We start from the raw sequence: 26,105 nt of genomic DNA on the forward strand, positions 1-26,105 counted from the left end.
CCCCCACCCATCCATCACGGGTGTCATGAGTGACGTGACTCTGCCAATAAAAGGGCCTATTTGCACATGTTCGTGGCCAGTTACCGTATCATACATCCTTGTGTCTGAGTCAGTTATTCTCATCATGTGGGCCTGAGGCCCAATACCAGATTGGCTACGAGGTGGGTAGCTAACTCCGCATGCCTGCTGCTCAGTACTTCATCGACCCTCATGAGGAGGAAATGAGCCGCCGCCCGTGACTGCAGTAAGCGTCGAACTTAGCATCATGACGCAGTCCTCTGCCTTTACGGAGGGAGACACGGAGACTGGCTGTCTCCTACCCACATCGGTCCAGGCAAATGGAGGAGTGGACGAGCACCCCCGCAGCAGCCGCCTGAACGCCAGGGAAAGCGTGAGTCCCCCCACCATGCATGCGGGATGGCCACACTCAGGCAATCACCGCCGCAATTAAAAAGCCCTGCGATCCTCACCGTGCAGCGCCCGAGAGCGAGCCTGCCACCCCTGAGCACAGCACTACTCCGCTGACTGCGCTCCCTGCGTCTGCAGCACAAAAAGGGAGGCGCCGCAATGACACCAGCCCCGCATGCCACGCTGCACCCTGCACCGCCCATCATTGCCCGGCACTGCGGGGACTCACCAACAGGGCCGGACTGGGAACTGAAATCAGCCCTGGCAAAATTTGGCAGACCAGCCCCCGTCAAATTTTGCAGGCCAGCCTCCGTCCAGCCCGTAGCGAGCGAGCGCAGCGAGCGTGCGCGACCGCTACTAGGGGGGTTTGGGGGGGTTCTCCCCCCAAGAAAATTTTGGAAAACAACCGACCAAAATGGTGAATTTTACAGCACATTTTTCATTACAAATTCAATTGTATCAACTTTCAAACCACAGTAAATAGTAGATGATGACCTTCAAGAGCACCAGGTTACCCACCCAGTCATATGTACCCATAGACATTCTTTCAGAGAGCACCAAAAATAGGCACGAGTAGTAAATCAGAGAGAAATAAAAGTGAGACCAGCCCCCACATGGTGTGTAACGAGCAAGCGCAGTGAGCAACCACTATTAGGGGGAGTTTGGGGGGGTTGAACTTGTCCCCCCCACACAAGAAATTTGGGAGACAGAAAGGCCAAAAAAAAAAAGTATTTTTCAACACATTTTTCATTACATATTATATTGGATTGTATTAACTTTTAAAGCATAGTAAATGATTACCTTAAGGAGCACCAAGATACACAGTCATAAAACATAGACATTCCTACAGAGAACACTAAAAAATGAAATGTCGAGCACAAAACATGAATATAAATATAAACAATTTATTCTTCATATAAAATAGCATAAAGACATTTAAAAACGCACTTAACTTCAAACAATTGTGCAAAGGTTCAGAGTAAAAAGTGTACAAGACAATGTGCAAACATTAAATGATTTTTATATCCTGAGTTTTGTAAATAGTGCTAAAATAAAGCATCTCTCCGTAGCCACTCCCCCTCATGGCCTCCTCCTCAGACACCCTAACTACCACCCTCCACCAGTGCCCCTCATCTCTCCGTAGCTCCCACACCCCATGACCTCCTCCTCAGATTCCCTCACTGCCAACCTTCACCAGCACCCCTCATCACTCCGTAGTTTCCCCCCACCCCATGACCCCCTCATCGGATTCCCTCACTGCCATCCTCCACTAGTGCCCCTCATTTCTCTGTAGCCCCCCCACCCCATGACCTCCTCCTCAGATTCCCTCACTTCCATCCTCCACTAGTGCCCCTCATTTCTCTGTAGCCCCCCACCCCATGACCTACTCAGATTCCCTCACCGCTCCCTCCACCAGCGCCCCTCATCTGTCTGTAGTTCCCCCCCTACCCCGTGACCTCCTCCTCGGATTCCCTCACTGCCACCCCCACCAGTGCCCCTCATCTCTCTGTAGTTCCCTTCCAGCCTGTGACCCACCTCCTCATAAGATTCCCTCACTGCCACCCTCCACTATTGCCCCTCATCGCTCTGTAGTTCCCCCTGCCCCATGACATCCTCGTTGGCTTCCCTCACTGCCACCCTCCATTAGTACCCCTCATCTCTCCTGTAGTTCCCCCACCTCATGACCTCCACCTCGGTTTCCCTCACTCCCACTCTCCACTAGTGCCCCTCAGCTCTCTGTAGTTCCCCCCCACCCCGGGACCTCCTCCTCTGACTCCCTCACTGCCACCCTCCCTCACTGTCTGCCACCCACACCCTTCATCTCTCTGTAGCTCCCCCCACCCCATGACCTCTTCCTGGTATTCCCTCACTGCCACCCTCCACTAGTGCCCCTTATCTCTCCGTTGCCCCTCTCATACCCATTCCATTCGTTGTATAGCACTACTCATATCAGTGTAAGGTGTCACAGTACTTTACATAACAGCAGCACACATTATACAGAGACAATAAATCAAAATCAGTTTACGCGAAATGTCACATAAGCTAATGAGGATTACAAGGTGTAGAAATCACTTCATCCATTCTGGTGGGCAGTATATTTTACGGGGGTTTGGTCGGGACTCGGAGAAGCACAAAGTCAGGATTTAAAGAGTACTCCAGTGGTCAGGGTTGGCTTTACTGATAAAAATGTATAACTGCCCAAACAAACTCTTATTAGTAACATTAGAATAATGAAAGAATGGAGAAGTTCTAACTACATCACAAAACAAAAAAGCGAAGTTTGTATGCAGTTTTTTTATGACAGTTCATTGGTCACTGTCTTATGTTAACTTCTGAACTGCAAGTAACACAAGGATATCTGTGACAGAGGTAGTAACCCACTGAGCTATTCCCATAAAATTCAGTTTATCTGCATTTACGAACTACCAACCGACAAATGGTTGCTCTGCAGCAGGATCGTAAATCACAAGTTAACAGTTTTTATTGTTGTTGTACATCGGTGGCAGATTCACTGCGACTGCGAGGGCTAAGGAGGCTCATGTTTGGTGGGCCTGGCCCACCCTCTAGAACCGGGCCTGGTAGGTAGTGGTGCAGCCTGCTAGCATAGCCGGAGTCTTGCTCGCAGCCTCAGGCACAGGCAGGTCAGTGAGGAAGACTGCCCTCAAGGCCAGGGACGGCCTTAGCACTGGTGGTGCCCTTTGCATTAATAGCTCACTGTTCTATGTTAGGATTTTAACTTATTAACTGCAAGTAACAATAGGATCTCTCTGACAAAAGCAGTAGCCCACTGACCTATTTACATTATGTGCACTTTGTGATCTGCATGGTACATGTTCTTTGCAGCAGGCACATTAACACTCTGAGCTACCTTTCCATAAGTCAAAACTTCCACTAAACAATATGCAGATCTCTCTCTAGGAAGAACATTCAACACCAGATTCATCATGCCATTTTTATTGATGCCGAAAATTGCTGGAGGCCAGGAAGGAGGCAGCAAGCGCTTTTAAAATCTTAATATACTTGCAAACATAATGCCTCCACCCAAAGTCAGCACCCGGTGCGGTCACACCGGTTGCACTGCCCTAGAGCTGGCCCTTCAAGGGTCCTGTGACCTCAATGACAGTCACTGTTCTAGGGTGTGCTGCTTCATAGGCCTGCCCGCAAGACTGGAGGTGAACTTCAGTATGGATTGTGGTGGACAAGCCTTGAAGGTTAAACCACACTTGCCACTGCTAGGATCCGCCTGCTGGTGCTAAGACACCAGAGTTTCTAAGGTCTTGCGAAGCCTTCTAAGGTCTAGAATGGGTTGTGCTCACTCAGGAGAGTGGTCTAATGGACTGGTTATTAAGGCTGAACCTGGTTCACCAGTTCCAAATTCAGCAGCTCTGGCCATAGTGCCACATCCTCTCCCCCACTGAAAACCATACTGCCCCACTGAGAAAAACTCACACTACCTTCAATTACAACCCAATTGTTGCCGGCTATAAACACCTGGATGTGGCTCAATTTAAATGACGCACTAGACAAGAGCAATATGTGGCCTACAAAAAATAGTAACAACATCCTGGAAAAGCAAACACTCAAAGGGAATGCAAAATTAGCAAACCATGTGAAATGTAAGCAGGAACAACATGGTTAGCTTAGCGCTTTTACACTCACTATTCAGAAATCAGTGAGTGCTTTTGCCTGAAAAGTTGAGGACATGACAACAAGGCCCTGAATGGACCCATTTTAACGTCCATTGCTTATATCCTTACAAAATGTAAGCAGTAGTAGGGTAAAAAAGACCACATCCCTGGACGCAGAGCCGCAGTACACATTTCTTTTCTCCAATCCACACATTGCAGCACCTCCAGGATTGGTGCACTAGGTGCAAGCCCAGGAAAAACAAAGACAAGAAAACAAAAATAGCGCTTCACTGGCAAACTCTGTAAAAGTGACGCTAATGTGTTTGGGTGTTAATAAAATCAATCTGGCCAGCTTGCTACCACTCTGTCTTACTTTATTTAGTTATTTTATCATATTTTAACCTTTTATTCCCGAAGCTGCACCTTGGAAATAAAATAACAGAAAAATACGACATTTCCAACAAAAGTGTTTTTTTTTTTTGGATCCATTTCACAGGGGAGCAAATAAAAGAAAGGAGAGGAATGAGACAGGGGACGCACATCGCACCGTGAACTAGACTGTCAATCAGCGCTGGACAGTCACCCAGTCCTGCGGCTTTTAGTGTCAGGGAGCAGCGTCGCGTGTCAGGCAGTAGGCGATAATCCTAAACCCGTGCTGGCTGCAGTGCCAGGCCTGAGGCCAGCCACCACCTCGCTCCCTGTGCCTAGTAGTAGCCCCCTTGCCCCTTACTTCCTTAGGCCCCTTTTGCTTTTGAAATTTCTGGCCCGCTCCAGCCCGGTCTTGAGTCGCGACTCCCCCGCACCAGGAACACTGCCCTGACACTACAGTGCCACCACACCATAGGACGGAACAATGCACGCAGTTGCCCATATGTCGTGTTCACCGAGCTCAGGTTTGTGTATGTAAGTTATGTAACAGAGCAAAAGGAAAATCCAGATCAGACTCTGATCTGGATTCTCCTGTTGCTCTGTTACGTAACTTACATACACAAACCTGAGCTCGGTGAACACGACAATCAGAGAATACCAGGTCGATCCCTACCCGTTGACCCCGCGCTCCTACTGCTGTGCATTATCTGATTGAAAATGCAATTAGCAAAAATGCAAAAACAACACTCACTTGGCGGCGGGCGGCACTGGGACACACTGGGACAGGCAGGGGCTAGGGGGCTATAAATAAATTAAATTATGGGGTGGCGAGAGAGGGCCTCTGGTCGACTCGTCAAGGTCTCAGTCTCTGCTGCAGCCTGCGTTCTGGAACCTGGGGATCACGCGCACTTTTTATTGCGTGAGCTCCAATGCGCATGTGTCAACTCACCACCAACAGCCGCACCCGCCCCACCCCCCTAAGGTGGGTGAACTGCGAGTCTGCGACTAAGAGCAGGCAGCGCAGACGCGGCGGTGGAGACTTCAGCGCACCGCGCTATTTATCCAGCACTGACCTACAGTCAGCACTAAATTCATTAATTGTGTTCATAAATTTTGCTTTTTTCCGCACCGAGCGAGGGAGACGCAGTCACGCAGCAGAGACAGTACAGAGCAAACAGTGAGCAACAAAACCGGCCCCCGGCCCAAAAACCGGCCCCCGGCCCAAAAACCGGCCCCCACCCCTGGCAGCCTACCGGGGGATTGCCCGGTGCCCGGCATTGCCAGTCCGGGCCTGCTCACCAAAACTGATGACACCGCCCTCCATCGGTGCCGCCTGAGGGACAAGGAAGAATGTCCTGAGCTGCTGGAGCTGTGAGGCCCAAAGATTCTCCTGAAGAGAGGCGAGAGCACGCAGCCCTGCCACCTCTCAACAATCGTAGAACCGCCTGCCACAACCCCTGCCCGCCCGCAGGGGAGATGGGAAGAGCGTCAGCGAGACGATGCTGACCGCACCATGGCTGTGAAAGAGACTGCCAGCGGAGCGGCCCCCAGCTCGGAAAAGTTAAGTACAGGCCGGCCCTGCTCCCTGCATCAAGAGGCATCTGCAGCGACCTCAGCAGCAGTGAGGAGAAGTGAAAATAACCCCTGCCGTCTCGTGGGGCAGATCCACAGTTCTCAACAGCAATAGCCATGCCCCCTGCAATCCGATTACACTGCCAGCACAGTCAGGAGCAGCCTGCCATACTGGCAACGCAGTCTGTGCTCGAAGGTAGGAAGTAGAGCAGGCACGTACCGAGGCCATGCCGTGACACCACCCCTGATCGGCCGTCCAGCACTGCATGCCCCCCCCCCCCCGCATCGACAGCTCGGATCGATTGCAGCTCCAGCGAGGAGAGCCCTGGCCTGGGAGGTGCCTGCAGTGCCACCTGATGGTCAATGTGCCACACCACATAGGCTGCATACAAGCACCATGCATGCACGTAAACCAGCAGAACACTGACTGCACCCTGTGACCCCCAGGAAGGGACTCTGTTTCTAACAGCAGCCCAACTTACTAGCATGGGTAAATAACCCACACACCAGCGTGGAGGGACACAAGCCTTATGCATCTGGCAAGTGGGCCAAAGACGCAGCCCTCAACAAGTGAGGAACTTTTCCCTAAACCCAATGGGAAGCCCAATGCTGCCAGAGCAGACCTAAGACAGGAGAGCCAAGGCCGCTATGGAGCATTCCCTGAGCCACCTAGCGGCCACTTGCTGACACTGCAGCACCCACTAAGCAGTAGAGCACCCCGCAGAAGCTACTACATCTCCAGAGGCCCTCGGTATCAGGAAAGCTATGGTGGCCTCCCTTAAATCACCAACAGCACGACCCAGTGGCCGCAGGACCACACAGCTTCCTGATACACAGGTGGAAATAGTAAGCGCCGCAGGAAGGCCTGAGTGAACTGACGCCAGCAGCACATGGAAGAGCCTCCCCTGCACTCACAAGCCAGCTACACCGCTGCGAATACGGGGTGCCACCGCTATCCTCAAACTGAGCCACAAGAGAGTCTGTGGCCAACCCGCTTTGCCACAACACAAAGGAAAGCAACACATAGACTCAATCAGCGGTGCAAAGGCCCACCCAGACACGGAAGCACCTGCAATGCCCAGCACGACAAGGTCCACACGTAGGAGTGGCCTCAGCATTACTATGCCCCAGCACTCTGGCAGTAGAAGGAAGAGCACTGCCTGCTACCCCTGCAAAGCACAGGGAGAGACTGTCAAACCCCGCAATGAGCCGCAAGAAACTCAGAGCCAAACACAAGCAGCACCGCCAAAGGCAGCCACCACCAGCAAGGGTGGAAGGCCAGCCAGACAGCAATGTGTCAAAGTAGCTATCCCCGCCAAAAGCACAAGAAATACTGGTGCAGAGTGTGCACCACAAGTGGCTGCCCAACGCCACCGCCAGAGAGGATATCGCAACACTCGCTCCTACTGGTGTACAGACACAACCGTAAGCTACACCACAGGCACACCAGGTGCCAGAATAGAACATCCAAGAAGAAGACGGAGCACACAAAGTCAGAGGTGCGCAGAAGGCCGCGCCAGCGAACCTGACAGCACGGGCAGGGGCCCGGGAGATAGAGACATCTCCATAAAGAAGCACTGCTGAATGCAGCACAGAGAGCAACTACATCTCTACTGCACCAGCGAAGCCCCGCAGTGGGCCAAAGACAACACAGAGTGTCCTCCCTCGCACTGCCTCAAGATGGAGTCATCGGTGACCCAAGACAGGCAAGAGAGTAGTCGCACACTCTACGTGTCAGGCCGCCACAGCAACATATGCTCCAACAACAGGCGACATGTGGCTGGATGTCACTTCGCACAGCAAGCAAGGAGCACGTCACACGAAGTGGCCGATCCCGCCAAGCAGGCCGGAATGAAAGCAGAAACAGGGGCCACGGCGGCGCCGCCTCTAGGTCCAAGCGCAGCACCCTCGAGGGAAGAAGAGTGACAGCCCTGTCACCACGAAGAACCGGATGAACACAGGTGGGGTGAAAAAGATCAACAATAGGAGACGACCGAGGACTCGCACAGCAAGCCAAGAGCACACCCAGACACACCAGACAGCCACCAAGGCAGACCGACGTCCCTGGACACAGCCTCACGGGAGAACCAAACATAAGCCGCAGCAAGCGCAAACCGCATCTCTCCCCAACGCTTCCCAGTGCGACCGTCCATCCCAGAGCATCGGCAGTCTCAGTCAAATGGCATCCCTGCTGCTGACCGCAGACGCCACGGGTGAAGATCAGCACCGAGTGTCCTTCCTCACACCGCCTCAAGATGGAGTCGCCAGTGGCCCCAGGACGGGCAGGAGAAGAGTCGCACACTCCACGTGGCGTGCCGCCACCAAAGATCAACCTCAGCAAGGCGAAGACACTTGGCTGCTAAGTCCCTCTAGACATCCAACTCCCCCAACAAGCAAGTCACCACCACCTGTTATTCCGACTCACCATATGGCTGGCAACTGCCATCACGCCAGCCCTCATCAGATGCGTTAAGCAACACCATTCCCAGAGTACCGATGGACTGGAGTCCTACACCGTTGCCACACTAGCCGACAAAAGAAACCAGAGGCTACCTGCGAACATGCCCTACACCAGAACCGTGGCAGAGAGAGCTTGTCTGGGCCAAGACTCATCCACCCTTGAGGGTTGTGCATGCGACGAAGTAACGGTTGCTAGGTGATCTTGCAGCTGCCCCCAGTCGGCACACAAGCGGCCCCAGTGCAGCCCTCCTGCAGTTCAATAGCAACCCCGATAACGGGCCTCCCCAGGCGGGAGAGTGAAAAAAGACATTGCCACACCGACAGGTTATCGGTTACTATAGGAGAGTAGGATCTGCTTCACATGTTTACCCCCACATTTTGCTGGTGTTTCACTGGTTTTCGACTTTAGTCTGGCTGGGACCCTGCTATTCAGGGCCCCAGCCTAGCTGCTTCCTCTCTAAAATGATTCTATGTGCTTTAGGTACAGTTCAGAATGGAACTAAAGTGCCCTTGTAAGCCCCTAATATATGGTATACTATGTACCCAGGGCATAGGTATCCCAGAGGCCTACCAGGGGCTGAAGCATGTATTATGCCACCCCTGGAAAGCCACCCAAAATGACACCTCAGATCTGCTACTGCAGCCTGGGTAAGGTGGTGCATGCACCCCTTACTGGGATATAGGTTCACTATATCTCACCATATACCCACATATAAACCTATAAGTCACTCCTATGGCAGGCCTTATCAATCCTGAAGGCAGAGTGATTGGTTCCTATGTGAGAGGGTGCCCCTGCATTAGCAGAGCCCCTCTGCAGAGTTCGGAGACCTTTCTCTGATGCTGTTGGTAGTGCAGCCTGACTATATACTCTTAAGTGCATTATAACCAAACGGTAAATGCTAACTTTGAACTGGCTGCACAGAAACATGTAGTGTTTGGAGTCAAACACCTTGGAATCATACCCCCACACCAGTAAGTGTGTGGGAGTATGATCCCAACCTTCTAGAGGGAGAGACATGACAGCACTGGTATACCCGGAAGAAACTTTTATAGAGCCCTGGCATCACAAAATGGATGCTGCAGCCACAGACACGGGTCTGGCCTCCTGCTGCGGAACCGAAACTCCGGCAGGGGAAGCCTAGACAATAGGTTTTCTGTCACAGGGAGGTGTAACCACCTCCCAGACAGGCGTATGTTTATTGGGGCTGGGTGTGAGCACTCTGAGTGCTTTGAAGTCCTGCACTGGGGGCACATTTGGTGTCCCTGTGCATAGTCCAGCTCAAACCGGTTCAGGGGCTTCCAGACCCTGCTCTGGCACGAAACTGGACAAAGGAAATGGGTGTAGCCACCCCTCTTTCCAAACCGTCCCATAGGAGGGTCCCCAGAGTATGTCCAACCCCCTACCTTAGTATAAGTATGGGACCCCTGTCCTCAGGACTTTGGATTACCCTGCATGAAACTCTGAAGCTGAATCCTGGACCTTCGATGCTCAGCATTCGGAGACCCTTCTCTGATGCTGTTGGTAGTGCAACCTGACCATATACTCTTAAGTGCATTATAACCAATCGTTAAATGCTAACTTTGGACTGCCTGCACGGAAACATGTCGTGTTTGGTGTCAAACACCTTGGAATCATACCCCCACACCAGTAACTGGTGTGGGAGTATGATCCCACCCTTCTAGAGGGAGAGACATGACAGCACTGGGATACCCGGTAGAAACTTAATAGAGCCCTGGTATCACAAAATGGATGCTGCAGCCACAGACACGGGTCTGGCCTCCTGCTGCTGACCAAAACTCTGGCAGGGGAGGCCTGGACAATAGGTTTCCTGTCACAGGGAGGTGTAACCACCTCCCAGACAGGCTTATGTGTATTGGGGCTGGATGGGAGCACTCTCTGAGTGCTTTGCTGTCCTGCACTAGGGGCACATTTGGTGTCCCTGTGCATAGTCCAGCTCAAACCAGTTCAGGGGCTTCCAGCCCCTGCTCTGGCGCAAAACTGGACAAAGGAAATGGGTGAAGCCACCCCTCTTTCCAAACCCTCCCATAGGTGGGTCCCCAGAGTATGTCCAACCCCCTACCTTTGTATAAGTATGGGACACCGGTCCTTAGGACTTTAGATTACCCTGGACAAAACTCTGAAGCTGAATCCTGGACCTTCGACGCTCTGCTCAAGACCAGTGGACTGAAGAAATCTCCCTTGGGGTCAAGGAGTGACTCCCTGCTTGGCAGGCACCAACAAAGCAATTTGCCAGTCTGCATCATTGAAGCTCCCGCCGGACTCCGAAGTATTTGCAGCCCAGGAAGAGAATTTCCAGACATATCAGAGGCCGACCCGAGTCCCCAGCAAAGCTGAGACCCACAGCCCTCGTGAGTAGCGTGGAACCGGAACTCCTGGTCACCGCACATTTCTGCAAGTGCATTGACTTCTCGACGTCTCTTGAAGTCGTGCTTGGGCTGACTTGTAGCCCCCACCTCCAGCACTGAATCCACCGAAGATTGTCAGCCTGGTCATTCCGAGTGACATGTGGGCCGCCATTTGTGTTTCGTCTTGAGGTCCCTTCCCGATCCCTTAGCCGTTGACTGGTGGGTCCCTGAGGGGGTAACTTTGCATTTCCTTGGGCTTTCCTGGTTGCTCCAGACGTGCCCTGACTCCCTATCAAGTGGTGAGTCCCTCAGACCTTGCTGGTCTGCAAAGCTGAGACCCGCAGCCCTCGTGAGTAGCGTGGAACCGGAACTCCTTGCTAGTCTGCACCAAAGTATTTCTTCTCTTTCTGCATGGGTTGCTGTTGCCAAGGCTTGTTGTGTCAAATCTGGGCACCGACGCTGCTGCACTCGACATCCTTTGTGGGAGAGCTCAAATCCAGCTCCTGGTTGTCCTCGACACCTCTTGGTCCTCGTGGCTGAAGAGTCAAGCTTCACCTCTTTCACCTGAAATCACCCGACATTGGTGGGCATCTGCTCATCACCTTCCTGGTCACTGGCAAGTGACCCAGACTCTGTCCCCTCAGGTTTTTCTCATCTTTGATCCAGACTTGAATCTCTTCGGACACTTTGTATCTTCACGGCAGCAGCACTTCTTCGCCAGCTCCCATTGAAATCGACGACGCGACCCGACACCAAAAGACACCAAAAGACACCTATGCACCCGGCTTCCCTGGGTGAGGTAACACGAGTACTCCGGTGCTCCCGTGAGTGCTAGCCCTAGAACTTCCTAAGTCCAAAAGGGTCTGGTCCTGACTCATTTCTAAGTGTCCCTAATCTTTAAAAATCTAACCGCGACTTTCCCCTTAGAAGCTAACGGGAGCTCGCGGCTGTGTTCACACACCTCACACTGCCCCCATGGGTCTCCTGTGTCACTACCTTGGGTGGTTCCTTGGGTTCCCAGCGACTCTACAGGCTCTAGGCCTTGTGTCTAGTTAATTCGTGGTTCTTATACCACTATTTTAGTATATGGTTTGGCTCGCCCCTAGTGCCTGACGTGTATTTGTGCTATTTTACTCTGATTATTGAAGTGTAACTTATATGTTTTGACCTCTAGTCTCATAAAGAGACTAGGAGGGTGTGTTTAGTAATAAATACATATATTTAATATATATACCTGGTGTGGATATCTTTCATTTAGTGACTCAAGAGATGATAGACTGGTAAAATAAGCTGCTTTACATTCCTTCAAGACTTAGCCTGAAGGCTGCTCTCCAAAGCTATAATCCATGGTCTATTATGCTAGCTACTTATCCAAATATGTGAATTATTGATATAAAACACTTGCGCAATACTGTCAACCTGAGTGTCACTGGAAAGAATAGAATATAGAGGATTACAAGATTAAATGACCCTTCAGGAATGTTGGAATCCCATCACACACCAAAGTGATCACTATCATCATTTGAGTTTCCAGCCAACCTCCCGTCTGTCCTCTTCATCATAGAGGAGTTTTTGTGACTAATGGAATAGGGGGATTTAATCCGTTTAGGGTCTATAAAAATTATCTCTGACCCTTTTTGTGGTGTTTTGCTCTCCATAGCTACCACTAGGAAAGCTTTCAATAAAGGTTGTCTTTAACCTATAACCAATAAGGGGTTGTTTGGACTGATACAGGGTGCCCACTAGAACTAGTGGACAGCATATATCATGCCAACTTCTCACATTGGTGTGCAGCGTGTGGGATTCCAGCTTGCTATTGTTTTACCAGATAATCTCAATTGAGTAACTAACTGAAAACCACTACAGGTACCCTAGGTACATATCATACAAGCTTTAGAATACAGTAAGTTCTACTGAACTGAGAGTTGTGTGTTAAGGGATAGCACACCCTTTTTACAACTCAAGAGAGTTTAGTAGGCCACAGGTGCAATACACCACACCGCACTAGTAATGTCTTCAAGGCCAGGAACCAGTAGGTCCTTGCCAGAAGCCAATGGGCTTCAAGATTCCCAGTATGATAGACTCCCATTCATGGAACTGAGAGCATTATGAACAACTAGAAAACTGAAGACAGGCAAAAGTCCAACCACCCAGCATCTCATAGAGGTACTCTGGCTGGATGACCTTAGCAGATCTTTAGAATCTGGTGGGGTAGGCAGAGTGGGTGGGGCAGCACCTGAGGAAAGGCCTAGGGGTGACATTTCCCATGACCTGACCTCTGAGGCTGGCCAGGCAGATGACAATGATCTGGACCTGGAAAATCCAGTTCCCCTAGACTGTGATGGAGAGGACAAAAAGGACCCTTCTTTGTCCCTCCTGGGAGAGTTGGTGGTGGGCCAAGAAGGTCAAGATCTCCCTCAGTGTAGTCTAACCATTCTAACTCATCTATAGGGACCTTAATCTCCTCTCATAGGAGGGAAACCTCTCAGAAGAGAAGGGAGAGACTGCTTAAGTATGAGGAAGCTCAGCTTGAAATCAGAAGAAAGCAGGTAGCCCTAGATAAGGAGGCCCTAGAGCTTTACAGAGCTACTAAAAAGTTGGGACTAGAGTCTTATGGTGGCAGCAACATCCCTAGAGATAGGGAAAGGTCTCATGACCATAGAAACCTGTATAAGATTGTACCTCCCTACCAGAGTGGGGATGACATCCACAAATGGATAACTGCACTGGAAAGGGCCTGTAAAGTACAAAGGGTCCCCCGTGAGCAGTGGGCAGCAAAGTATGGCTCTCCTTTGCAGACAAAGGTAGAGATAAACTCCTCACTGTGAGAGAAGAGGAGTCAGATGATTACAACAGTCTGAAGAGTGCCTTAATTGATGGGTTTGCCCTAACCACTGAACAATGCAGGTTAGAGTTCAGGGATACCCAAAAAGCACAGACTCAGGACTGGGTAGACTTTGTAGATTGTGCTACTAAGGCTCTGGAAGGTTGGTTACTTGGCAGTAAAGTGCATGACTATCAAGGATTGTACAATTTGATTATGAGGGAGCAGATCCTTAATAATTGTCAGAATCAGCTGTTGCACCAGTACCTGGTAGACTCAGAACTGACCTCTCCCCAAGAATTGGGAAAGAAGGCAGACAAGTGGGTCAGAACCAGGGTGAGGCAGAAGGTACAGTACCACGGTGGTAAACCCAAGAAGCAAGATCCTAAAAACTCTGATAAGGGTGGGGAGAAGGGTAAAGACCAGAAATCTTCACAAGGCCCCCAAAAATCTTCTTCAGGTGAGGATTCACAGTCTAACAAGGGAAAAGGCCAAAAGAAACCTTGGTGCAAAATCTCTAAACAGAAAACTAACTGGACCAGTGACTGCACCAAGTCCAAAGAATCTACTCCATCCACCTTTGCCCCTAAGGCAACTGTTCCCCCTACTACAGCTACAATAGGTGGTGGCAATGTTCAGAACAAGGGTGCAGTAGGGTTGACCCTGGGTTATGAGATGGACTCTGGCCTAGTTAGAGTTCCAACTCAGGCTGTTCTTGTCTGTGATGGGGGCATGGATATGTCCCCCTTTGTGAGTCCCAGTAATCTGGGCAAATACAGACAACAGCCTTTAATAAATGGAGTAGAGGCTTCGGCATTCAGGGACACAGGAGCAAGTGTCACAATGGTGACAAAAGATCTTGTGGATCCTGGGCAGATTATATTTGGTGAAATGTACCAAGTGACCAATGCTAGCAATGTCAGAGCAGACCATTCTCTGGCAGTTGTTAACTTTTCCTGAGGAGGTGTAACTGGCCTTAAGAAGGTTGTGGTAAGTGCAGACCTGCCAGTACAGTGCTTGCTTGGCAATGATCTAGAATCTTCAGCTTGGGCTGAAGTGGAGCTCAGGACACATGCAGAAATGTTAGGGATCCCTGCTCATGTCTTTGCTGTGACTAGGTCACAGGCCAAAATGTCTAAAACTGGACAGGCCCTGGATTCTGGAATAATGGACCAGGTGCCTCCCAAGAGGAGGAGCAGTAGGGTTAAGGCAATGCCTTCTCACCTGACTCAGAATGCTAATCAGTCTCTTCAGGGAGATGATCTTGAGCCTGAAGAAGGAACTGTCCCAGAGGAGCTTGAACCTGGCCAGGTTGAGTTCTTGGGGACAGGGGGGCCTTCCAGGTCTGATCTGAGCCAGGAGCAGAAAACCTGCCCCTCCCTTGAACCCCTCAGAAAGGAAGCTGCTGATGAGGCTGCTGGGAATGCTAGTGGCACCCATAAAGTTTATTGGAATGATGGACTCCTTTACTCAGAGAGTAGAGACCCCAAGCCTGGTGCATCCAGAAGGTTGGTTATACCTCTGAAGTTTAGGGGCTTCCTATTGACACTAGCCCATGATATTCCCCTAGCAGGACACCTGGGCCAGAACAAGACTTGGGACAGAATTGTCCCTCACTTTCACTGGTCCCACATGTCAGAAGACACTAAGGAGTTTTGTCGCACCTATGTGTCCTGTCAAGCCAGTGGCAAAGCAGGTGGAACCACAAAGGGCCCCCTGATACCACTACCGGTGGTGGGGGTTCCCTTTGAGAGGGTAGGGATTGACATTGTTGGTCCCATAGATCCTCAAACAGCATCTGGGAACAGGTTTATACTGGCGGTGGTGGACCATGCCCCCAGGTACCCAGAAGCAATTCCCCTAAGGACCACTACAGCACCTGTGGTGGCAAGAGCTCTCTTGAGTGTATTCTCAAGAGTAGGCTTTCCTAAGGAGGTAGTATCTGACAGGGATACAAACTTCATGTCTAGTTACTTGACTGCTATGTGGAAGGAGTGTGGAGTGAACTACACATTCACCACACCCTATCACCCACAATGCAAGGGTTTAGTTGAAAGGTTCAACAAAACCTTAAAGGACATGATTAAAGGACTCCCAGAAAAGCTTAGGCGAAGATGGGACATACTCTTGCCCTGCCTTTTATTTGCATACAGGGAGGTGCCTCAAAAGGGAGTTGGTTACAGACCTACTGATGAAGGACAGGAGGAAGAGAGTGACCCACTCCCTGACCTGCTTTCTCAGAACCCTGATGATGGGTCAGTTGATGGTGTAGCCTTGGCAGGCAGCCTCACTGCCTAGCAGCAAACTGACTGCAGAAAGCTTCTCAGTCAGTTCAGACATATGTTTTCTCTGACTCCAAGTCAGACCACCTGGTGCACTCATGAAGTGGACACTTGGGACAGTCTGCCTGTGAAGAATAAGATCTACGGGCAACCTGACCATGTCAGGGACTGTATAAGGACAGAAGTCCAAAAGATGTTGGATTTGGGAGTGATTGAACCCTCAGTTAGCCCTTGGGCTAGTCCAGTAGTCCTGGTACCTAAACCTCACACCACAGATAGCAAGAGAGAAATGAGGGTTTGTGTAGACTACAGGGGTCTCAACGCAGTCACTAGGACTGATACCCATCCCATCCCCAAGGCAGATGAGCTAATAGATACTTTGGCCTCAGCCAAGTTTCTAAGCATAATTGACCTGACAGCTGGCTACTGGCATATCAGACTAGCTGATGATGCAAAGCCAAAGACAGCATTTTCTACCACTAGTGGGCACTATCAATTGGTGGTAATGCCCTTTGGTTTGAAGAATGCACCTACCACTTTCCAAAGGTTGGTGAATCAAGTCCTTACAGGCCTGGAAGACTATAGTGCAGCATATCTAGATGATATTGCTGTATTTAGCTCCACCTGGGAGGATCTCCTGGTCCACCTGAGGAATGTTTTGGAGGCCCTGCAAAAAGCAGACTAACTATCAAGGCTACTAAGTGCCAGATAGGGCAGGGTCAGGTTGTGTACCTGAGCCACCTTGTAGGTGGAGGCCAGGTTCAACCATTCCAGAGCAAAATCCAGACCATAATGGACTGGGTTGCTCCCACTACCCAGACTCAGGTGAGAGCCTTCTGAGGCCTGACTGGGTACTATAGAAGGTTTGTCAAGGGGTATGGATCAATAGTGACACCCCTGAATGACTTAACCTCTATGAAAAATGCCCAAAAAGGTTCAGTGGACAGCTAGCTGTCAAAAGGCATTTGATGACCTGAAGCAGCCCATGTGCACTGATCCCATTCTGCAAAGTCCTGACTACTACAAAAAGTTCATTGTCCAAACAGATGCATCTGAGTTGGGGGTAGGGGCTGTACTGTCACAGGTGAATGATGACGGTCAGGATCAACCAGTAGCTTTCATAAGCAGAAGGTTGACCCCCAGAGAGAAACGTTGGTCAGCCATTGAGAGGGAGGCCTTTGATGTGGTTTGGGCTCTGAAGAAGTTGAGGCCATACTTATTTGGTACTCACTTCATTGTTCAGACAGACCATAAGCTCCTCTTATGGCTAAAACAGATGAAGGGTGAAAATCCCAAATTGCTCAGGTGGTCCATTTCCCTACAGGGGATGGACTATACAGTGGAACAAAGACCTGGGAGTAACCATGCCAATGCAGATGGACTCTCCAGATATTTCCACTTAGAACATGAAGACTCAACTGGTCAAGGTTAGTTTAATGTCCCTGCGTTTGGGGGGGGGGGGGGGTTGTGTAGGATAGTAGGATCTGCTTCACATGTTTACCCCCACTTTCTGCTGGTGTTTCACTGGTTTTCGACTTTAGTCTAGCTGGGACCCTGCTATTCAGGGCCCCAGCCTAGTTGCTTCCTCTCTAAAAATGATTCTATGTACTTTAAGTACAGTTCAGATTGGAACTGAGGTGCCCTTGTAAGCCCCTAGTATATGGTATACTATGTACCCAGGGCATAGGTACCCCAGAGGCCTACCAGGGGCTGAAGCATGTATTATGCCACCCCTGGAAAGTTACCCAAAATGACACCACAGGTCTGCTACTGCAGCCTGGCTAAGGTGGTGCATGCACCCCTTACTGGGATATAGGTTCACTATATCTCACCATATACCCACATATACACCTATAAATCACTCCTATGGCAGGCCTTATCAATCCTGAAGGCAGAGTGCTTGGTTCCTATGTTAGAGGGTGCCCCTGCATGAGCAGACCCCTCTGCAGCATTCAGAGACCCTTCTCTGATGCTGTTGGTAGTGCAACCTGACCATATACTCTTAAGTGCATTATAACCAAACGTTAAATGCTAACTTTGGACTGCCTGCACGGAAACATGTCGTGTTTGGTGTCAAACACCTTGGAATCATACCTCCACACCAGTAACTGGTGTGGGAGTATGATCCCACCCTTCTAGAGGGAGAGACATGACAGCACTGGGATACCCGGTAGAAACTTAATAGAGCCCTGGTATCACAAAATGGATGCTGCAGCCACAGACACGGGTCCGGCCTCCTGCTGCTGACCAATAGGTTTCCTGTCACAGGGAGGTGTAACCACCTCCCAGACAGGCTTATGTGTTTTGGGACTGGGTGGGAGCACTCTGAGTGCTTTGAAGTCCTGCACTGGGGGCACATTTGGTGTCCCTGTGCATAGTCCAGCTCAAACCACTTCAGGGGCTTCCAGACCCTGCTCTGGCACAAAACTGGACAAAGGAAATGGGTGTAGCCACCCCTCTATCCAAACCGTCCCATAGGTGGGTCCCCAGAGTATGTCCAACCCCCTACCTTAGTATAAGTATGGGACCCCTGTCCTCAGGACTTTGGATTACCCTGCATGAAACTCTGAAGCTGAATCCTGGACCTTCGATGCTCAGCATTCGGAGACCCTTCTCTGATGCTGTTGGTAGTGCAACCTGACCATATACTCTTAAGTGCATTATAACCAATCGTTAAATGCTAACTTTGGACTGCCTGCACGGAAACATGTCGTGTTTGGTGTCAAACACCTTGGAATCATACCCCCACACCAGTAACTGGTGAGGGAGTATGATCCCACCCTTCTAGAGGGAGAGACATGACAGCACTGGGATACCCGGTAGAAACTTAATAGAGCCCTGGTATCACAAAATGGATGCTGCAGCCACAGACACGGGTCTGGCCTCCTGCTGCTGACCAAAACTCTGGCAGGGGAGGCCTGGACAATAGGTTTCCTGTCACAGGGAGGTGTAACCACCTCCCAGACAGGCTTATGTGTATTGGGGCTGGATGGGAGCACTCTCTGAGTGCTTTGCTGTCCTGCACTAGGGGCACATTTGGTGTCCCTGTGCATAGTCCAGCTCAAACCAGTTCAGGGGCTTCCAGCCCCTGCTCTGGCGCAAAACTGGACAAAGGAAATGGGTGAAGCCACCCCTCTTTCCAAACCCTCCCATAGGTGGGTCCCCAGAGTATGTCCAACCCCCTACCTTTGTATAAGTATGGGACACCGGTCCTTAGGACTTTAGATTACCCTGGACAAAACTCTGAAGCTGAATCCTGGACCTTCGACGCTCTGCTCAAGACCAGTGGACTGAAGAAATCTCCCTTGGGGTCAAGGAGTGACTCCCTGCTTGGCAGGCACCAACAAAGCAATTTGCCAGTCTGCATCATTGAAGCTCCCGCCGGACTCCGAAGTATTTGCAGCCCAGGAAGAGGATTTCCAGACATCTTAGAGGCTGACCCGAGACCCCAGCAAAGCTGAGACCCGCTGCCCTCGTGAGTAGCGTGGAACCGGAACTCCTTGCTAGTCTGCACCGAAGCATTTCTTCTCTTTCTGCGTGGGTTGCTGTTGCCAAGGCTTGTTGTGTCCAATCCGGGCACCGATGCAGCAGCACTCAACATCCTTCGTGGAACAGCTCGAATCCAGCTCCTGGTTGTCCTCAACACCTCCTGGTCCTCGTGGCTGAAGAGTCAAGCTTCACCTCTTTCACCTGAAATCACCCGACATTGGTGGGCATCTGTTCATCGCCTTCCTTGTCACTGGCAAGTGACTCAGACTCTGTCCCCTCTGCTTTCAGGTGCTTCTCATCTTCGATCCAGGCTTGGATCTCTTCGGACACTTTGAATCTTCACGGCAGCAGCACTTCTTCGCCAGCTCCTATTGAAATCGACGACGCGACCCGACCCGACCCGACACCAAAAGACACCTATGCACCCGGCTTCCCTGGGTGAGGTAACACGAGTACTCCAGTGCTCCCATGGGTGCTAGCTCTAGAACTTCATAAGTCCAAAAGGGTTTGGTCCTGACTCATTTCTAAGTGTCCCTAATCTTTAAAAATCTAACCGCGACTTTCCCCATAGAAGCTAACGGGAGCTCGCGGCTGTGTTCACACACTGCACACGGCCCCGTGGGTCCCCTGTATCACTACCTTGGGTGGTTCCTTGGGGTCCCAGCGATTCTACAGGCTCAAGGCCTTGTGTCTAGTTAAGTCGTGGTTCTTATACCACTATTTTAGTATATGGTTTGGCTTGCCCCTAGGGCCTGACGTGTATTTGTGCTAATTTACTGTGATTATTGAAGTGTAACTTATGTGTTTTGACCTCTAGTCTCATAAAGAGACTAGGAGGGTGTGTTTAGTAACACATACATATATTTTATATATATACCTGGTGTGAATATCTTTCATTTAGTGACTCAAGAGATTATAGACTGGTAAAACAAGCTGCTTTACATTCCTTCAAGACTTAGCCTGAAGGCTGCTCTCCATAGCTACCACTAGGATAGCTTTCAATAAAGGTTGTCTTTAACCCTCTAACCAATAAGGGGTTGTTTGGACTGATACAGGGTGCCCACTAGAATTAGTGGACAGCATATATCAGGCCAACTTCTCACAGTTACAGCCAAGCAGTTTCAACAGAGACAGTCGATCAGGCCACACTTCCATGAACTCTCACCATGGACTCCATCCATGCTCATGATGCATCTCCTTGTATGAACTGTTAGAACTCACCACAGACCATCCTCGACGTCAGCAGAGTGGAGCCACACAGGACTGTAAGACACGTCATCATCAGTGAGCGGACAGTATGCAGTGGACGTCTCCAAGCCAGTGGTCGTGTCCTGAACCCCTCAGGTTTAACTACGAGTGCCCGCCGAGATGGTCCTGCTGTAGGCAGAGTCACCAGCCCGTGTCTGCCGTCTTCCCACCACCTGACTCGTAAGGTTGATGGACCCTGTGTTGTTTAGTTGACTGTTATTTGTCCCCACAGGTGGGACTAATGTTTTGTTTTTGTTCTTCAATAAAGTTTTGGAGGAATGTAGTGTCCTGCAGGACACGTTCTAGTGTTTAGCAGGCATCTGTATTCCCAGCCACTCCCTTGAGGGCTGGACACACTTGCACCCCCACCCATCCATCACGGGTGTCACAAGTGACTTGACCCTGCCAATAAAAGGGCCCAGGTGCACGTGCTCTTGGCCAGTTACTGTACCATTCATCCTGGTGTCTGAGTCCATTATTCTCATCATGTGGGCCTGAGGCCCGACATCACACTGTGCTCCACTATCACCAATGGGCTCCCCGCACAGCAGAAGCCCCAGCAAAGGAAATAGGTGCCTCTGGGTGTGTTGCTGGTTTTGTGGGTGGCATCAGCAGCGTGAGCTCATGGGGCCTGAAGTTCTCTGCCCCCTCCTGTGCTTCACTATCACCAATGGGTTCCACCGTTACCTTAAGTATGTTTAAGGAAGGATACATAAATAGAAAATTGGTGAGTCAAAGTCCAAGAAGTGCATTTTTAATTTTGTATGTAGAAAATGAAGGAGAGGCAGAGCATACCACTGAAGATTGAGCAACATCGAGTTAATAAAGAGGCATAAATAGAAAATCCAGGCATGCCTGTCTAGGTTTGTTATTGTAATAATGTACAGAGCACACAATACCTGCGGGCAACACAAGAGTTTCTACAACAAAGCATCTCTGACCAGAGATTGAAAACAGACCATTCCACTAAATGAACTAATCGGCAGAATTACCTTAACAGTATTAACTCATACACATTTCTTGATACACATATATATGTGCAGCAGTTTAAAAATGAAGCTTGTTTATGGTCTTTTAAGTAACCCAGAACAGTAATGCTAGGCAGTGCCAGGACTTGTCTTGTCAGTGTTGTGTGGGGCAGTTTAGCATCTGTTTGTGGGCTTGTTTTATGGTCTGGTGGGCAGGTTTTTACTGTTGATTTCCCTTATATCACCACATACATTGCCAGCAGCAGGTACAAAAACATTCAGGCTACCATACCTTGCAAAACACACATACAAGGCACCCGTGCTAGTTCAAAACTGTCCTCATTTGCTTTTTTTGTGCCCGGGTCTATTTTCTATCCCATCCTCCTGGACTGAGACTCGGACAGATCACACACAGCAGCAGCCAGGCCGGTACACCCGGACTGAAGCTTAGAATTTTAGCCAACAGCATGCAGCCACAGATAGATTGGTTCATGCTTAAACCAGGGAATGCCTGTGAGCGATTTAGACCTGTATACCTTTCAAGTTTTACTCACCCTTGGATTCTATAGGAATATATACTTTCACCAGATGTAATTCTTTAATTTATTACCACTTAATGTCTGACTCTTGTATAGCGCATAAAAGGTGAACCGAGGGGCATATTTAGTAGAAACTGGCAGAGCGCTTTAAGCCAAAATTAGTCCTGCCGTGCTCTGACAGTTTCAAAATGCAGGGATGCATCATATTCACAAGAATGAGGCGCAACTGTGTTACCCCTAGCACTGGCACTAAAGAAGCTGTCTAGTGCCAGCACAGGCACCTGAGCGTCAATTTGCTAGGGCGCCTGCGCTGCAGGGACAATTGTTTCTGTGCAGTAAGGGACACCTTTCTGCATATAAACAATCTTTACAGGCGATTTGCTCCATCTTTGGGTGCTGCAGAATACAGCCCACACGGAAGGAGAAAAATACGAGGAGAAATATAACTGTTCTCCTCGTATCGCCTGCTTAAGACCAGGTATTCCCTGGCAGTATTTTTGGCGCTGCCGCATACCTTGTAAATATGGTACAGCGTCAAAAAGCAATGGGTGTTGCAGCAGAACGCCCATTGCAACACCCATTGCACCCCCCTTTCACACTAAGTACTGCATGAAAAGGGACATTATTTACAAGGTGGCGTTCAGCCACGCTAAGTGCCTTAACGCTGCCTTGTCAATAAGGCGAAAGAGTGACGTTCTGGTGGCATTAACACCTTGTAAACATGTCCCTGAGTTAACTCTAAATGTGTGCATACATTCACATTATGGGTGGGTGTATATTTATGGAGCATAAATGACAGCTCTGGTGTGAGGATTAGTGCAGTGAGCGGTTCTCACAGTGCCTCTTGGTGACTCATGAAGGTGTTCACAGCACATGTTCATTCATTCACTAGCCTCTCTATAGAGCACACAGAGAGACGGTAACCGTTCCCTTAGGGTAATCCATGTCAGTGACATAATATCTGTTTACAGTACACGTTGTACTCGTTCTTGCATTCCCTAAGAGTACATCTGTGGTCCAGGTGTTATGCTTCTGTACTTTTTGTTTTGTGGCACAGCTGACTTTTGTAAAGTGTATATTGTGAATGCTGTTGCCCCAGGCATGTTTAAAGCAGGTTAAGCGTGGGGCGTACATGTCGGTGCATGATTGATTGCTGGGCGATTGTGGCTGAAGTCAGGGTGGGTCATTAAGTTGTCTTGAAAACATGCTCATCTCTATTAAGCTGTATTCCATAAAACAGTCATAAAATCTGGGAAGCATTTTCGACTCGTGCATGAATGGGACTCAGTCCGATGCTCTCAGAACAGGGGCCTGCCAGTGCCGAATGGACCCCCAGAGCTCAGGGACCCCCGTACCGCGGGGGCCTTCGTTATGCCACTGGCTTACCAGTATGAGGGAGGAGGTGGTATGAGAGAAAATTATAATTGCAAATAGGGTAAAAGCATACAGCCAGCCACAGAGGACTAACCTATCCAGTGGGTCAGCAGCCGGGTGTGGGGTAAATAGAGAAGGTGAATTCATCCATATGGCAACACGTGAAAGGCAGAGATGCAATTATAACAGTTGGCGAAAATTCACTGACCAATGGTCCCCAAGACGGAAGACGCTCTGAAGAAAAGAGAGCATAAGTGTGGGAAGCCTAGACCTGGCGTGCATCTTGAGGGAACAGAACCTGCAATGTATACAGAGGTATCAGTGGAGGAGGCGCAGGGTGGACACATTTCGAAGGGAATTCCTTTCCACTCAGATAAAGAGGATATACTAGGGCAGGTGATGGACTGTAGGCTCAGGGACAGGTAGCTGTAGTTTAGGTTTGGGCGTAGGTGTGAAGAGATGCTAGGAGTCGGTGCTTAATTTGAGCCTGTGGTTTCCGGTGCTCAGCACCTACACTCAGGAGCGCCAGTTAAGGACACAGGGGCATATCATCAAGGCCATGCGATAATTATCGCTCAGCGCTCTTAGCACAAGGATAATTATCGCCGGCCAATTCTGAATTTTATCGCGGAGATAGCGTGCTACCAGCAACGCTTATCTCCAAAGCGATAAAATTCAGAGCGCAAGCTGCCAATTGTTGCTGGAAATACAGCGATAATCGCACAAGGTATGGCGAAAGCTTGCTGATAGGGCAAGGCATACTTAGCCATGATATCCACCTTACATAGGATATCATGGCTAAGTCAGTTTTGAAGCAGGCGTAAGGAAAGTAGCGATAATAGAGGTTATCGCTACTTTGCTTGTCGCTCTGCAGGTCAGCGTGCCCATTGATAATTGGAGAAATGTCGCTTAGCAACATTTCTCCAATTATGTCAGGGCAGGAATGCCCACTTTGCATCTCATTAGAGATGCAAAGATGGGCGCTGGGGGAAAGGGCGATAATGCAAGGATTTATGCGATAGCGTGACCTTGCTGATTAGGCGATAAAATTATTGCCACTTTCCGTCCGAAAACAGACGCTAAAGCGGCGATAATTTTATCTCCGGGGCTTGATGATATGCCCCACAGTCATTTAAGGCGAGATTAACTGATTTGCACAGAATCATAGGATGATGAGCCGTCGCTCCGAAGTCGGCACCTCTGGCCATTACCCAACATCCTATTGCCACTTTCACAGTTAGTGGTTGGTTCTGTTTTTGGTGGTGCTGTAAGGAGAAATGGGCTGGTGCAAGCGGCCTCTTGGCGAGAGCCCCAACACTTAGGGGCTTATTTATGAGCCCTTGCGTCACTTCTGCACCTCTGGTGCCTCACTTTTTGTGACGCACCAGCAGGGTAAAAAATGCGCCATGTTGCGTCATATTTACAAAGTGACGCATCTAGGTAGATGCGTCACTTTGCAAACCCATGCACTACATTATACCTGCGTCAGGTATAATGTATGCAGGGTGGGAGTTCCCAAGTAAGTATGCCTCCTAGAAGTGACGCTGTGAAATCTACGAGATTTCACTGCGCCACTTCTAGGGTGCAAATGCGTCAATATCTTATGCCTGCCTCACAGCAGGGGTAAGACTGACGCAGGCCCTTTCACATGGGACTTGCCCCCCTGTGAAAGGACACATTGCTGGAGTTGCGTCACTTTTGTGACACACTCCAGCAATGCGTCACTTTTGCGCCTACAGATGCATCAGAAATACTGACATATCTGTAACTCCTTGCGACATGATGCGTCATACAGTAAATATGACGCATCCATCATATCGCAAGGAGGGAGCACTGAGAAATAACGCATTGCTGCTTTCACGCAGCGATACGTCACTTCTCATAAATGAGGCCCTTACTTTGTTACAAAATAGCCACTGCTAGGAGTGCACATAAATGTGTGAAAGGGAGTGTTGCAGCATCTGGCAACTGAAAGCACAAAGGAAAGTAACTAAAGGAGAGCTGTATGGAGCACAAACATTTTGGTGAAGAAATGGTTTTGCTGTGGAAAGCGTGCTGGGGCTAGTAGGATTAGCCTGGCCATTACTGTAAGTTAACAAGCACTGGCAAAGCCAATTGACCCCACCTTTAGGATCTACCAATTCCCTTTCAAGATGCTGTTGAATATCTCCAAGGTAAAAATAACATATTATTGCAGATTCCGAGCAGCACTGGCAAAACAAAACAAGCCCCAGCGTGAGGTTGTATACATGTGATGCACCACCTAGAATGTGCACGTATGTTTCATGATGCTGTGGCGACAATTGTTTTATTTTACTTGCCGTCCCAAAATGGCTTTACCTTTTAGAGTTACCAATGCCTTTTGCAGATGCTGTTCAGTATCGCAAAAATGAAAAACATGTATTATTGCAGATTCTGAGTAGCAGTGGCAAAAATAAAAATAAGCTCCAGTGTGATGTTGTATACATGTGGTGCATCACCTTGCATGTGCATGTATGTATGATGATGAAGATATACATTGAGCATCAAAGAGCATTATTTAGAAACGAACTGCCAGGCACCATATTGCAGCTTCC

Source organism: Triturus cristatus, chromosome 10, assembly GCF_964204655.1.
Source record: "Triturus cristatus chromosome 10, aTriCri1.1, whole genome shotgun sequence".
Taxonomy (NCBI): Eukaryota; Metazoa; Chordata; class Amphibia; order Caudata; family Salamandridae; genus Triturus; species Triturus cristatus.